Source organism: Notolabrus celidotus, chromosome 22 (assembly GCF_009762535.1).
Source record: "Notolabrus celidotus isolate fNotCel1 chromosome 22, fNotCel1.pri, whole genome shotgun sequence".
Taxonomy (NCBI): domain Eukaryota; kingdom Metazoa; phylum Chordata; class Actinopteri; order Labriformes; family Labridae; genus Notolabrus; species Notolabrus celidotus.
In genome coordinates this window covers 15,312,959-15,327,625 of record NC_048293.1, presented here as the reverse complement: position 1 = coordinate 15,327,625, position 14,667 = coordinate 15,312,959, and the positions used below count along the sequence as shown (strand labels likewise).

General features: G+C 39.9%; 1 protein-coding gene across 1 annotated transcript in view; it reads right to left on the bottom strand.

Annotated features, from left to right (window-relative positions):
* c22h14orf180 (chromosome 22 C14orf180 homolog) overlaps positions 1-14,667 on the bottom strand; it is a 201,358-nt gene that overhangs the window by 84,851 nt on the left and 101,840 nt on the right. The window contains exon 4 of the mRNA XM_034675757.1: positions 7,380-7,450. The gene's annotated coding sequence lies outside the window, so the exon portion shown is untranslated. The remainder of the gene's footprint in view (positions 1-7,379; positions 7,451-14,667) is intronic.

Here is a 14,667-nt window from a genome sequence, read left to right as displayed (position 1 = left end):
TGGCCTTCTTATGAAGCTACACTCTGGGCGCTAAAATACTGTGATAGTGTTTGAACTGCTGTATTCAAGGGTTTTAATCAAGCCTATATAAATGTAGAAATCTCATAATGTATTGTCTCAAGCAGAAGGACCACTGTAAATAAGCTTTAACAATATATCTAAAAAGCCACTAGAGACTGAGAGCAAAGTCAAAAACGTGGTATTTAAATGAGTCCCTAGCTAGCTGTACCGTTAGTAAATTAAAATTATTGTTCACAAGGAATTTGTGTCTTTACTATAATATTATATTGCACTTTTAAATGGTGATTGTAGTCAGGAAGTAGGGATGTTAAGAAGCACTCAAATCACAATTGATACAGCTTGCGATGCTGGGTTCACGTAGCTATTTTTAAGCTATTTATAAAAGGTTTAAGAAACCCACAAAGAATGTTATTATTTGTGATGTTTTTATTTAGCCTTTTACTGTCTTATGCCTAAGTTACTTTATATATATATATATATATATATATATATATATATATCTATATATTGGGAATTTTTGCCTTTATTTTATAGGACAGCTGAAGAGAGACAGGAAATGTGGGGAGTAGAGAGTGGGGAAGACATGCAGGAAATGGTTGCGGCCTCTGTATGTAAGGCGCTTACACCGCCAGGCCATCAGCGCCCCATGCCTAAGTTACTTTATTTCTTGTTCTGATAAAAAAGAAAAAAAAACATGCTTTTATTTAGTAAGGATGCAAAAAAAAAAAAAAAAAAAAAAAAAGATACCATCACCAAGTTTTAAAGTTTAAAGTTACAGGACTGGATGAAAACAGCTAGAAGAACTATAGAAAGTAAAAGCAGCATCCTAAACACCCTCCCTATTGACTCTGAAGAAGCATATGCTCTTATGTTGTTGTAACATAACAGTGGTTCGTAATCTTAAATGAATACATGAACATAAATGCTAAAATAGTTGGGAATTATACTCTCACAGCCTGCACAGATATCGTCTCGGTGTGGGAAACTCCAGAAGCAGTGGAAAAACTTCACCTTCTGGAGTTTCCCATGTCTTTACACCTCTGTTCAACTGCAGATGTAACACACTTAATGATGTCCAACGAGGAGAGGAAGAAAGTGCCCTCTGCTGTTCAAAAAGGTACTGTGATTCATTTTTTATCTCACTGATTTGAATCATCCAATATGTGCACCAGTTTTCAACTGTCGCACAAGATACAGTTACATCCCTATTAGGCGGTAGTCTGTGCTAAAGTTAGCCATTGTCCAAGATAATCAATATAAATATACATAGATATGTATGTCCAGAAATTTCCCATCTTTCCAACCTGAGCATGACATCACAGGAAAATGGCTGCCATGTAAATAGGGTAAACTCATTAATCTTCAGACTTAAGTTTCATCTCTAAAAGCTCTCCCACCTTTATACTTATTGCCTACAAAACCCCATAATGTCCTTGTGCTTCAGTGACCACCCATACCTGTCACCATGTCATTCCTCCATCCTTCTCAGACAGTGAAACCACCGGCCCCTTGCTCGCCTGCAGCCCACGATGAGTCTTTCATTAAGGCTACTGTCAGTCCAGCGGCCCATCCTTTCTCTCAGGCTTCTCAGGCTCTGAGGGCTCTGCCAAATTGTTTAAGGATGGATGATCTGTCAGGAGGGTCCGGAGGAAATAGAAACATCCCGATCCATCACCAGGAGCGTCTGACAGGCACATACACACACAATGGAACACAAATGGAGACGTACAACCAAAGAGGACACATACATCCAGGCATGCATCCAGTGTACATCTAGCATCTCTGAGCCAGCTGAGATTCTCTGGCCTCAGCTACTCTGCCAGGAGCTGGCTCTGTATTCATTGTATTGACTAACAGAAGATCAGTCTCACACAGCTCTCCGCAGGGGCTTCTTGGGCCTTTATATGCCAAGTTGCTGTACCACCTCTTGCGCAATCATTAGATGATTATTCATAGCTAAAGTGAATGAGACTGCTGAGGAAGTAGAAATTCTTGTGCAGAAGACACAGATCTGTTTGATACTTTTCAAAAAGGTACTATTGGAAAAGAAATAATGAAAAATATTAAAAGGCAAATCTGCTAACAAAGTTATGAATGTGATATTGCTTTCATGCAACAGTTCTACAAAAAGCACTTGTTGGTAAATGTGTTCTTTTGTTGTTTATTTACTCATTTACTGGACACAACTGCTGTTGCATGGTACTTTGTGTTTGTATCCATGCTACTGAAGATCATCTGTATGTTTCCAATGATCAAACAACCAGTAAAATGCTCTCTGTCTACATTTGAATACCATACGAACCGATGCGTATGTTGAGATCCTCGGGCAGACATAAACTGTGCATTCTAAATGCTAAAATGAAAACAAAAGTGGACAGAGCGTTTGCAGTGATGGGTCCTAAACTATGAAACAATCTGCCCGAGGAGATCAGGTCTGCTGAGTCAGTGATCTCTTTTAAAACCCCATATTTTTATCACAGAGCATTGCCTGTTTTCACATGAGCTTTATTTTATTTTAGGTAATTTTTAAACATTTAAAAAATATATATTTTAAAAGCATTTTATTCCTTTAGAGTTCTTTCAAGGGAATTTTATGTCTTTTAAAATATGTTTTATTTCTTTATCTGCCTTCTGTGATTTTATGACCTGCTTGTTTATTTTTCTGCCCATGTAAAGCACTTTGTAACCTGGCTTTTTAAATGTGCAAGATAAATAAAATCATTATTATTATTATTATTAAAATAACAGGCTGTAGATACTTGCTGCGGTGGCCTTTGCAATTCAAATATGCCAGCGCTGACTATACTAATCAATAAGCTTTAATATGAATTGACTGGATAGTTCGTTATCAGTTAATCAGTTCTATGATGTACAAGCCACTTCGGCTTTTTCCAAGTACATAGAGATATAGAGAAATGCAGACATTTTGCATCTCATTGCAGAACATTAGGTTGCTGCTTTATCAGCACTTGTGAAATGCCACTTTTCCAATAAAATCACTTGGTAGGAATCAACTGTTGTACAAAATAAAATTGCACAGCTGTAGCTGATTTCTGCAAAGAGTACTGACAAGTACCGACAACTCTCTGGAACCGAACCAAAAAGGAGTTTAAAACAAAGGTATCATCACATCCCCTGCTCGGCTTTAATGTGTGTGTTTACCTGCGAGTATATATCATGATGGTCAGCCATAAAGGGATGCTAAAGAGGCCACGGAGGGGGATCCCTACCTCCTTAGCTTTGATCTCTACTTCATTTCCAAAGGCAACACAGCAGGGCACAACTCCACAGCAAGTCTCCAAACTCTAATTGATCTTTTTCTCAAACATCCCCCACACAGCAAGTTTCCAACATCCACGGGATCTTTTGTTCTTGTAAAGTCCCTTCAGACTGAAAGAAAAAAAGGAAATCAATCAAAGTAAAAAACATCTGTCTGGGAGGAAGTGTCTGGCTTAGTAATTTATTACATTCTTTTCTTAAGTTTAATTAATTTGGATGGAACACATCCAAAAGTCAACCATCAGTTTTAAGTGTCAAATGCAACATCCTGACAACAGGGTTAAGCTCTGTGTATGACATGTGGTTACTCAATCTTTAGCTGGTGAGAAATGACTGGCAGGGAGACAGGCACGCCTTTCTGTGGTCCCCAAAGAGCGCTGTTATGACTGAGGCCCAATCCACCATGACAGGCCAGGCGTGACCTTTAGACCTACAAGACATTACTGGAGCATCTGAGCATGTCAGCATAGGAGGGTGGAGGCTAGGAGAATGTTTTGGGAGAGAAGGAGGGCGGGTAATGTGAGGGGACAGTCAACCTTGGTCCTGAGGCTGAGGTGGGGGGATTGCTGGAGGAGGTGGTGCCTTTGGGGGACTCACAGAGGTCAAGCGGTACTGGTGGTTATTAAAGAAGCCCCCATAAAACGCTGTCCTGGTCCATGATTACACTGTCAGGGTGCATGAGAGAGGATGCATGGGGGAGGAGATGCAGAGGGACATCTTAAAGATAAAAGATGCTTTTGTTCTCCTTCAAGCTCTTTGGAAGGAGTGCAAGGCAGTGGTTAAGGCTACAATTCACACAACTGGCAGATTTTAAGGCAGTAAAACATTGTTTTGCTTATCCAATATCCAGGATGTGGAGACAATGGATAGATGGATAGAGTAACTGTAACAGCAGCCATACCCTGCAGACTTTATTTACTGTATGCTTCCATTTGAAACCTGAAACAACATTCTTCTTGTCCATGTTGACAGATGAAAGTATGACACATTCCCTCTCCAACAATCGGGAAGGACGTTGATGGGCAACCAAACCCTCAGGCTCCAGACTGAAGATTTTTTTCACTGAAATATAAATACATGCAATCTATTCTCCTGTCAAAGGCCCATGATCCGAGGAAGGCAGTTTGACACGGTCACTGGGAAAGGGCTCTAGGCAAACAACTGCTAAGAGAGGCCCATACGGACATGGAGTTAAGGATTTGTTTTACACTGCTGCAATATGGGACAATGAGGAGCTCAATGGTAATGAAATTTAAACTCAAATGAGCTGTCAGTTCTCTGAGGTCATGTGTCAAAATGAGCAGGAAAGGCAACAGAGATGGTTATAATTTCAAAATGGAAATTTTAACCCCGACAACAGAGCTAGCAACATGTTCTCACTTGCTATCCACTGATTTACCATAACATGCAGAATATAAAGAAGAGTCTGTTTTTGGGGCTACCAGAGGAAAAAGGTTTACAGTGTGGTCCTGCGTGAAGACTTCCTTTGTGTTTAGCAATGTGCAGCTCCTATGCAGGTGTGTAGCTCTTTCTAGTATCATGTATTATTGCCATCCTGTCAGCAACCCATACACCAATTAAGCACAGTCTAGCATTTCTAGTTTTAAGGAACGGACAAACTGCACCTGATCAATTAGCTGTGATTTGAGCTATTCCCCTCGGCTGGTCACTTGTTGTCTTGAATTAGGGAATCTTTTCAATAAAACAAGCAGTCAACAGGTTTATTTACTTAAAAGTATACAACCACTAGACTGTTCCACCTCAATATGTATCCAGCATGCTTTGGTCACTGAAGCGGTGCCTTGCTTCTTCAAGCATCATCTTCTAGGTAAAATATCATATCACAAAAAAATACCTCAGTATATAATACAGATTGCAAGACTGGTTGCACCAGTGTATGAGATGTAGCTAACTTTTAAGATGAGAAAAACATTTATAAAAATGCATCTTAAACACTAAAATTCACACAACTTTAAAAAATATATTGAATGCAAATAAGCATTTTTCTTGCCTGTGACTTTGTTGCTAATAATCAATAATGTCAACACTTAAACTACAAAAAAGGAATAGCTTAAGATTTCAGGAAGCAAGCATGTACAATCGTATTTGATGTATGAAGATTGATCCAGAAAAACTCGGTGTAAAGAATAGAAATGAGGGAAAACAGCAAGAGAGACTCTTTCCCAACAAAACCAACCAATGTCATTCACATTTTGCTTTTTCTGCTTGGCATATAAAATGTTACAAATATTGAAGTTTTAAGGAAGCTTGATGTAGCTTTGGTAGCTTTGAAAAGAGCCAGACCAATCAACCTTTTTTGTTGTCCAATAAACCACCAAAGAAACTGAATACTTGGCCAGACATTGGCAATCATTGGATACCGTGTACGATCCACTCTCCCCAGGCTCCGTGGCCGGTTTTGATTTGAGTTTTGTAAACTATCATATTTCCCCAAATTTTCAACTATCACTTTATTACTGTTCCATAGTAATTCTTGATGTAGTTCGTAACATACTCTTAAGTGACAGCTAGTCAGAGCTGTACTCGAGTTTGACACCTAAAATGTTGCTAACAATGCAAAGTAGCTGCAGAAATCCTTTCATTATTTAACAACTATGAGAAAATGAACATTAACACCAACAATGATTTAACCAAGTGGCATCTGTGGTCTCTCCCTTTGATTTGATTTGCTTTATTGGCAACTCTAGTCAGTGGCCCTTTATATTAAACATTCAACATTTATCATGCCCCTCTCTCACTATTCAAAAGAGGGCTTTGCAATATTCTGGTAAGATTTCTAAGATGCTCTCAGTGTCAGGGAGTTCACAAAAGAGATAAATACCATAGTAGAGTCTGGCTCAGTGGTGGCACTGTGGGACAGGCTAGTGTTCTACAGATGTGAAGGGCAGTTTGAGGACAGCTAGTCCTCCTCAAACAGGCTATAAATACAGAGAGAGCAAACAGAAGCCCAGACCAGGTCCACTGGGAGCTAGACTCAACCTGTATGTGAGCACTTACAGTTTCAGAGACACTGCTATGAAGCACTGTGGATAAAGATGGCTTTATTGCTTTTTAGCTTCAGTAGGTTTGCATCCACCTAAGTGCTTAGAAATTGCAAAGAGTATGATGTCATATCATGTAACTTTTACATTATTTAAAAGCTGTACTGGTGCTATGCTGTGCTACACTTTCATGACATATCTCTCCAGCCATCCTTATCTGGAGTCCTTTTAAAATCGATTCAGAACAGACTGCAGCACTACAACAGACACAGGAACATTTCAAAACATGCATTCACTCCATAGGCGTGGCCTAAGAAGACTAATGGCTACAGCTTAGACACAATGAGTTTTAAACAGCACCACTCAGAAATTACAATGAAGACCAACCTCTGGTGGTATTTTAATGATTGTACATTTTGAACACCCCAGGGAGAGGTGCATGTGGGCTTGTAGACCAGCATGCCAGGGCTGTGGGGAAAGAGGGGGTTTTCAGTGCTGAATTGACTTTTCACAGCACACCCTCTGAGGTAATCAGTCATTTTGACTGGCAGTGTTTGTGTTAATGTTCACGCCTGTTCAGTGGCCTTCTGCCTCATGCATGCTCCGCCAGCATGTTCCTTCCTGCCTGGAAATTATGTTGTGATCTCTCACTCCACCGGCAGAGTGATGCGTTTGTCCTCCTTTGCCATGGCAGTAAGAGCTTGACTGTAACCGAATCCTCTGTAACCTGTGCTAGCAAACAATACACAAGCAGCCTTTGTCTCTATCAACACAAATCAGTATGTAATTTCCCCATATCGCATCCTCGTTGGATCAAGATAAGCCAGTAATAGCAGAGTGAGCGTCAGTCTTTAGGGTTGTGTGTCTCTGCAGGTGGTTTTGATTTGAATGAAAACATCTCCTTGCTTCGCTGTATAAACATTATTAAAAGGGAAGTGTATCTTTATGGAAGATTTGGCACCCTTCCCCTGGTTTCTCTGTCGTGGTTTGTTCTATCTGCATTGCCTGTACTCCCTCAATGTCTCTTATCACTGCTCACTCGTCCCTCAAACAGGACCTGTCAACAAACAATCTCACCAGGAAGAGAGGAGGTCACCTACACCCGCACACTCACGGCTCCCCCTTCCCGTTGCCCCAGTAATGACATCCTAAAGAGAGAAATGGGAGCATAAAGAAGATAAGGCCAACATATCCGAGGCTTGCACTGATATATCAACAGTGCTGTAAAAACAAAACATTATTTAGGCACAATGCAGGCATGAGATAGATGGTAAAACGCTGAAATAGGATTATGGCAGTAAAACAAAGGACAGAGTAAATGGAGAAATGGAATTCTTCAATTTGATTTTTATGATTCAATCATCGTCCCAAACAACTCTTTACCACTGCTGCTGAGTGATGTCACTGTGCAGGTTTACACCAAATACTCAGACTGTAATATAGTTATTCAAGATGCTGATCTAATAAAATAGAAAGTTATGGATATAGAAATTTTTTTTTAACAAAGCTTAGCTCTGAGATAGTTTCTGGCATCAGTATGCTAACATGCTTCCAACATGTCGCTGGCATCGACACTGCACAGGGGACTCACTTTTTGAAGCTGTAGTGGACTTTCATGGTTATGTAGAGTTAAGGGACTCTTGTGTTTTATTTACGCTTCCTCCTGCCTTTCCTTTTCTGTTCTTCTAATCTCACATCAGACAGCCCCACAGGAGATCAGCACTGATTATTGCATTATAAACCATTTGTGACAAAATAAAACATCCAATTCAAACTAAACTCCTCCGAAAAATGTATATTTGGACATAAAAAAGCACGATAAAAACTAACTGTAATGACAGAAACCATGTTTGAGAACGATTTCTTTGACGTGTATTTTTATTTTAGAGTATGACCCGTGTCCCATCTGTTTAAATGGGGGAGGCAGGTTTTGTGAGCAATCAGGGGGAGTCAGTAAGGGCAAAATGTTGGTTTACTTTTGGGGAGTTGTCATGTTGTCAATCTTTTGTAATTCCTCTGTGGTGAACAATATCAATGCTAACATGCTAACGTCTTGTGGGTGGTGTGTTACTATCTTATTCACGTTGGCATTGACTAATAAGACACAAGCCAATGGAATAGCTAAGGAGAATAGGAATGTCACAGTTTTGGAATGCCAGAGAATGTCGGAACCATAGACTGTATATATAATGGACAGCGTCCCTCCGCCTTGTCCCATTGTGCGGTTTTGAAGCCAAAATATCCCGTTCCAGAACGCAGACATCTTGTAAATTTTCTGCAGCCAGTCTACACAGTCAAGAATTTGTGTGTTTCCATGGTAACATACTCCGCCCTACAGCGTACCGTCACCAGGTCCTATGGAGTTTCTCTCTACGGCAGCTGTCAATCAAAGTAAAGCCAGATGTAAAACCCTGTTTTTTAACCTCTAACAACTAACGAAAAATTAACTTTTCAGAAAAAAGAGGCCTTGAGCACAAAACAGTCAAATAATAACTACATATCACCACAGCATTCGGATGTGAGAAACATTCGTACGACATGTATTTACTTTTAAAAGTTTGACTGCAGCCCCATTCAAATGAAGGGGGGAGACCGAGTATTTGACCTATACTGCAGCCAGCCACTAGGGGGAGCAATTTTTGTGGCGGCCTCACTTCGAGCTGAGCGAGATGACGTCCATTTTATATACAGTCTATGGTCTGAACAGGGTAACATAATGGAAGGACAAAAAGAAGGGGAAAAAAAGGCCCTTATTTAGGAACAATTTACCAAAATATTCAAAATATCTCAAATGTTACATCCAATGCCTTTTTGTAACTCGAACTACAACAAAATATCCTCTTTTGTCACACTGTCACAAACAATCTACTTGCCATCAACAGCTGAGCCTCTGCTGATTTTGGAAACCTGTTCTGTCACCTAGAAAATTGTGGGCTGACAGACCATTACAGAGGAGTCACTATATTCAGACCGCATCACTAGATGATGCACCTCAGCTCAGTGTGGTGGAGCCACATGATTGACATGGTCAGCACAATGCCGATCTCCACCACTCAAAGCAGCTCCACCTCACTGTGTCAAGGACAATTACAGGGCTCCTCAGCTGCCATGCAGCAAAATGTATCCAATACAAAGAAGCCGGCATGGGCAGAGTGGAAACCTTGAAGCAATTCAGCTTTTTCCTTACACAAAGCTCACTGCTGAATAACATCTGAAGAACTAATTGAGGAGAGGAATCTATTGCTGTGATTGTCTCTCATGTTGATATCATTTTACACAGTAGCTGTTTAGTAAAATAAGTATTACTCAACAGTAAAAGTACCTTTGTGTACAAAAACTCATTTCTAAATGGATGACAAAAACAGCTTCTTTCATTCAGTCCATTTTAGCCAACTAGCTTTGTCTTTGCAACACACTGGACTTGACTGATTGGACTTAACAAATTGCTTTAACAACTCAAGTCAAACAAAAGCATGTATTCAGCATGTTTACTGCGTGTGATGATTGCAGACAGTAGATAAGCTTGAGAATGTGTTGACCCTTGGAGACAGTATATTTCCTAGCTCAAGGGCCATAAAGTCTGAATTGATTTTCAATTTGCAACACTTTGTATGTTGACCTCATATCATATGATGCAGTTACTGACTATCATCTTCACTTCACCCACACACATTCAGCAGTCTGTTCATTCTGCCATGCTAAGTGCTATGCTGAGAATTTTAGCTGACAATAACAAAAGCGCAATAGTGTGATGCCCACCGAAATGATACTGTAAAGACTGTAACTGAGCATATCATAGACTGAAAATCATTTAATAGGGTACGTAAAGTCTCTTACGTTTCTGCCTGTAAATTTTACAATCACCCTTGGATGTAAGACTTATGGAAGCTAATAACCCGTCTTTCTTTCTAATCACAAAGCTATGTTAATACTTAATTCTGATTGGTCAAAAGTGCTTGACCATTAGAAATTAAGGAAGCAGAAAGGAAGCTTCCTGGGGAAACTGCACCAGGGTATGGACTTCATAAGTGAAAAGAAAACGTCAACTGACTGTAAAAATACGGGAAAGGTGACCTCATACATGTGCTGCAGTTATTTTATATCTTGGTTTTGAAAAGTGCTTTATAAAAAATATATAATTCATTATCATCTGTTCCAAATGTCAACAGAAAAACACTAATGTTTGGATTTTGCCATGAAAGAAAATGTTAAGTTTAATGTTAATTCATCCTGTAAGTGGCCCAATGAGGATACCAATGCCATAAAAGCGCCACCAACCATCAAAACTGAAGAACTTTTATTTTTAGCTGTATAGATACATCATTTTTAAATCAAAACCATCTTTAGATCAATATTTAGCATCAACTTGTTTGTATCTTTAGTTCTTAGCCAGGGAATAATAAGTAAGCTTATGTATAGTTAGCTAGTGTTTGTGCAAGATAGATTACCGGCAGTGTGAGACCAAGCAGCAACACCCGGTACGAAATTAAGTGTTAAAAACTTCAGTTCCCTGAGTGTCGGTTTGAGACTGGCTGCAAAAGAACGAGAAGCCACATGCACACCCATACACAAAAGCCTGTCTTTACAGCAAAAATAAACATGTTTACAGCCTGGTATGAAAGATAATTTTGGTCTGAATAGCTGGTTTTTCTATTCACACACACTGCACAGAGGGGGAAAAGAGGAGTGTGGGGATTCTGTTGTAATGGAACAACTTAGAGCAGCTTGGTTCTTTAACCTTTTCGTCACCTTTTGTATGTGCTGTGAACGTTTTCTATGACCGTTTGCACCTTTCAATTTGCATATGCTCCATCTGATAATGATGCATCCAACAATAGTGCTTTCTAGATGTAACTGTAGAACGCTTTTGAGCCAATTTGACTCAGCCTTATCTTCTGGAGGAGGAACTGATGACTATAGACACACACACTGTACTATAAGAGAAGCTTTGTTGCATCTTGTGTTTGTCACTCTACAGAATGCATAGTTGTCTGTATGACAGTCACCTTCTGTGCAAAGAAAAAAGCACCTAAAGGACAGTTGGTGTTTCAAGTTATTACTGCAGATCACACCAACTAAAATCTCTACAACACTATTTAGCATAACCGTTGGCTAACTGTGCATTATCCCTTCCATGGGTCATTCATTTAAAACTGGAGATAAACAGATTCAAGTCTATTCAGTTAAATCTATTGTATCCAGTAAAAATTGGCTTTTATAACAGAATAAACCAGAAAATGTCAGCCTCTTTAAAACTCAAAATCCCTCTCCTTCACTGGCTGGTAAACCAGTTGACTCACTGATTTGCATACATTTACATACACAATGTGTAAGTGAGCATGTTAGTTCCCTCTCTGGTCCCAGATGGTCAACTCCATCACAGTCTTTAAAAGTGTAATAACAGATTTAATAACTGTATATACTGTGCTGTATATGAAATGTGTAATTAGTTTTACATCTGGGAAATTAATGCTTCTCTTTCTAACTGTTTTGCATCAAAGTTCATTCTTTATTTTGTTGAGTCTATTTTAATATAAGCAAAAGAACAATAACACACAATCATAAATCCCAACTTCGATTTATTTATACAAATGAAACTTCTCTCGGGCATAAACTGAATAATGAGAAATTCACTTCTTGCTCAGTTCAGCTTTATCAGTTTTCTTCATGCAGAATTCGAGGTCAGCCAGTTTACTTGCAGGAAGATCTGCAGTGCAGTTTTCCCTCTGTGGCCTAAAGGAACACTTTACTGTCGGTAAAACTATGCCATATAAAAATACCTGCCGGCTTACAGAAAAAAGTGCGATGGTTTGGATGAAAAGCCAGCTCATGCAACAGATAATGATAGTCATGAATGATAATTACAAATGTGCCATCTTGTTAAGTTGTCATTGCCTCTACAGCTTGTAACCTCAGGTCTTGTTCTATCATGCAGCGCCTCTCCCTCCACGGTTAGCTCCGTGTTCTCTATGAGACGATCTTTTCCTGCACTCAGCCCAATCCTTGATACCTCTACCCTCTGCCCTGTAATCACGACATCCCCGCCACGTTTATGACCCAGTGAATCAGGAGCACGGACAGATTTACCCATAAGCCTCTGAGGGCCTTTTCCCAGCATCTTTCCTGACAAGACGAGACACAACCCCTGCTAATGACAGCCAGAGCAAGTCCCAGTGATGGATGACTTTCCCTCAAAGCACCACCTCAGCTAACCTGATGCAGTGTTAGCAGTAAATGAGCAAATATTTATACTTTGACGCAGGTTTTTTCTGTAGTTTTAGCTCAGTTTAAGAAGTCTAAGCATCCTCAAGCAACAGGGAGCAGACTTCTTGCCACCTGTTATGAGAGCAGTCCCACATGGTGCGTTTTGGCTGCTTGATGTTCACACTACTCACTGGTGAGACTCTCTGCTCAGAAGTAGAGGACACTAACAGACACTTTCCCTGATCGATGCTCACTCTGCGTGTCACCAGGGAGCTGGAAGCACTTTCCTTGCTCTTCTCACTTCTTTGCCATCTTCTTTTTCTTTTCCTCCTCCTCTCTTTATCTCTGCCTTAAGTCTCCACGGGTACTTCCCATTAGCCAATCCGCCTGCTTTCCAGTCTGCAGGAGTCTCCTTTTAAATCAGACGGTGGAGTGACTGTAGCCTGGGGGCCTTGAGGGACCAAATCCTCCCGTATCCATCTTCCACCTGGAAAACGGCAATCAAATGGCCTTGGAAGAAACTCATTACTGTAGTATTCCTCCGTGGTTTTAAATTGTGATTGGAAGGTTTGTGAATTTCTTATCAAGTTCTCAACAGAGCAAAGAAGCAGGGAAAGATGCACACCGTGTCTTCTAGATTAATCTGGGCCCGGCTGATCCCAGGAACTGACAGCGGCGGGCGTCTCCGAACTCAGAGGAGCTGAACGAAAACAACGTACGGAGGCTCTCGCTGAGCCACAATATGGCAATGTTTACACATGCTCCGAGCGATGTAGTAGAAATCCTGCCCTGCATAATCAGTGCCTATCTGGAAGTTTAATTTAATTCCCTGAAGAGAGTATCACCTGAGAAAATTAGGATCCAAACAAGCAGAACAAGCTACTGCTGAATTTTCCAGCTATCATGTAATGAATGCCAGATGAATCAATTAATTAAATAGAATAATAAATTATGGAGAAAATCCCACTTTCCAAATATTAACATTTTTTGAGGGCAAGCAAATTAGAATTTGATTTGACTTGACCTTACGTATTTCTGCATGTGCTTATTTCTTTTCTAAGTGCAAGAGCAGAGAATCTAGTTAAAAGCTTTAGACTATGTAGCTGTCCTGTCCCATGTTTCACACTAGGGGTGAATATGCAATATGTATTTTTTTGAACTGACATCAACATTACCGATATTTCATATGCTTTTTTTATTTCCAAACGTGTTGTTTCTGCTCACCTGAGGGCAAGAAAGACTGTGATTTAATGAGCAAAGATGCACTTTAATAATATTCAACATTTATCCTTTCCAAGTTACTTTGCGACAACCCACAAAGAAAATTCAAACAGTTATTGCACTTCAATTTTCAGTTTAAGTTCTGCCCTGGGAAAGGTGTGTTATCAAGTGTTTTGTAAATTCATCATCATCGTTTTCATCATTGCATTAGCTTTTGGGTCGTCTCTGGTAAACTTTCTACAGTGATGCAAGCTGCGGCTACTTCTGCTTCCTCATATTTCTTGAATACATCCTTGTTGCAATGACGACTTTTCAGGTGACTTAAAAAATGTATGGTGTTATAACTTGAGCACTTTTTTCCTCTTCTCTGACATTTTGCAAATTGCTTTCGTTTTATCCTGATATGAAACTGTGAAACACTTTCAACAGTGACACCATTTTTTCTCTCTCATTAACTTGTTAAGGCTGGGCTTGTTCTCCTTCTCTGTATGTAATGAGGGATCATGTGCCACCACCTACTGTATCAGGACATGTAGGCTTGTTAGGAAGTAAATGAAAGTAACTTTTATTGGTTACTTAATTGAATAAAACTGTATCATCACAATAATAATTCTGATGACCAGCTGATATTTCATTGGGCATCCCTAGATGATTATTTCTGTCTATACCCAGTGTGTGCATGTAATGAGATTACTGTCTACATAAAATGCCCATTATAATTCTTCCAGCATCAGGAGGTCACAGAGGTACCATGCTGTCCACTCAGGAGCCCTAATAAGTGCTGTTTCAAACACTTAAATTGTTCTTGTGTGTCAGTCAGAGATACCACAGAAGTGCTTTTTGTCCCATCCACTCTTAGTTTCTGACAGTTCTCCAGCTGGAGGAAATTTAATCTCCAAAGCTTGTTTCTTATTTTCCTCAGGGTGAGGGCTTCTCTTGG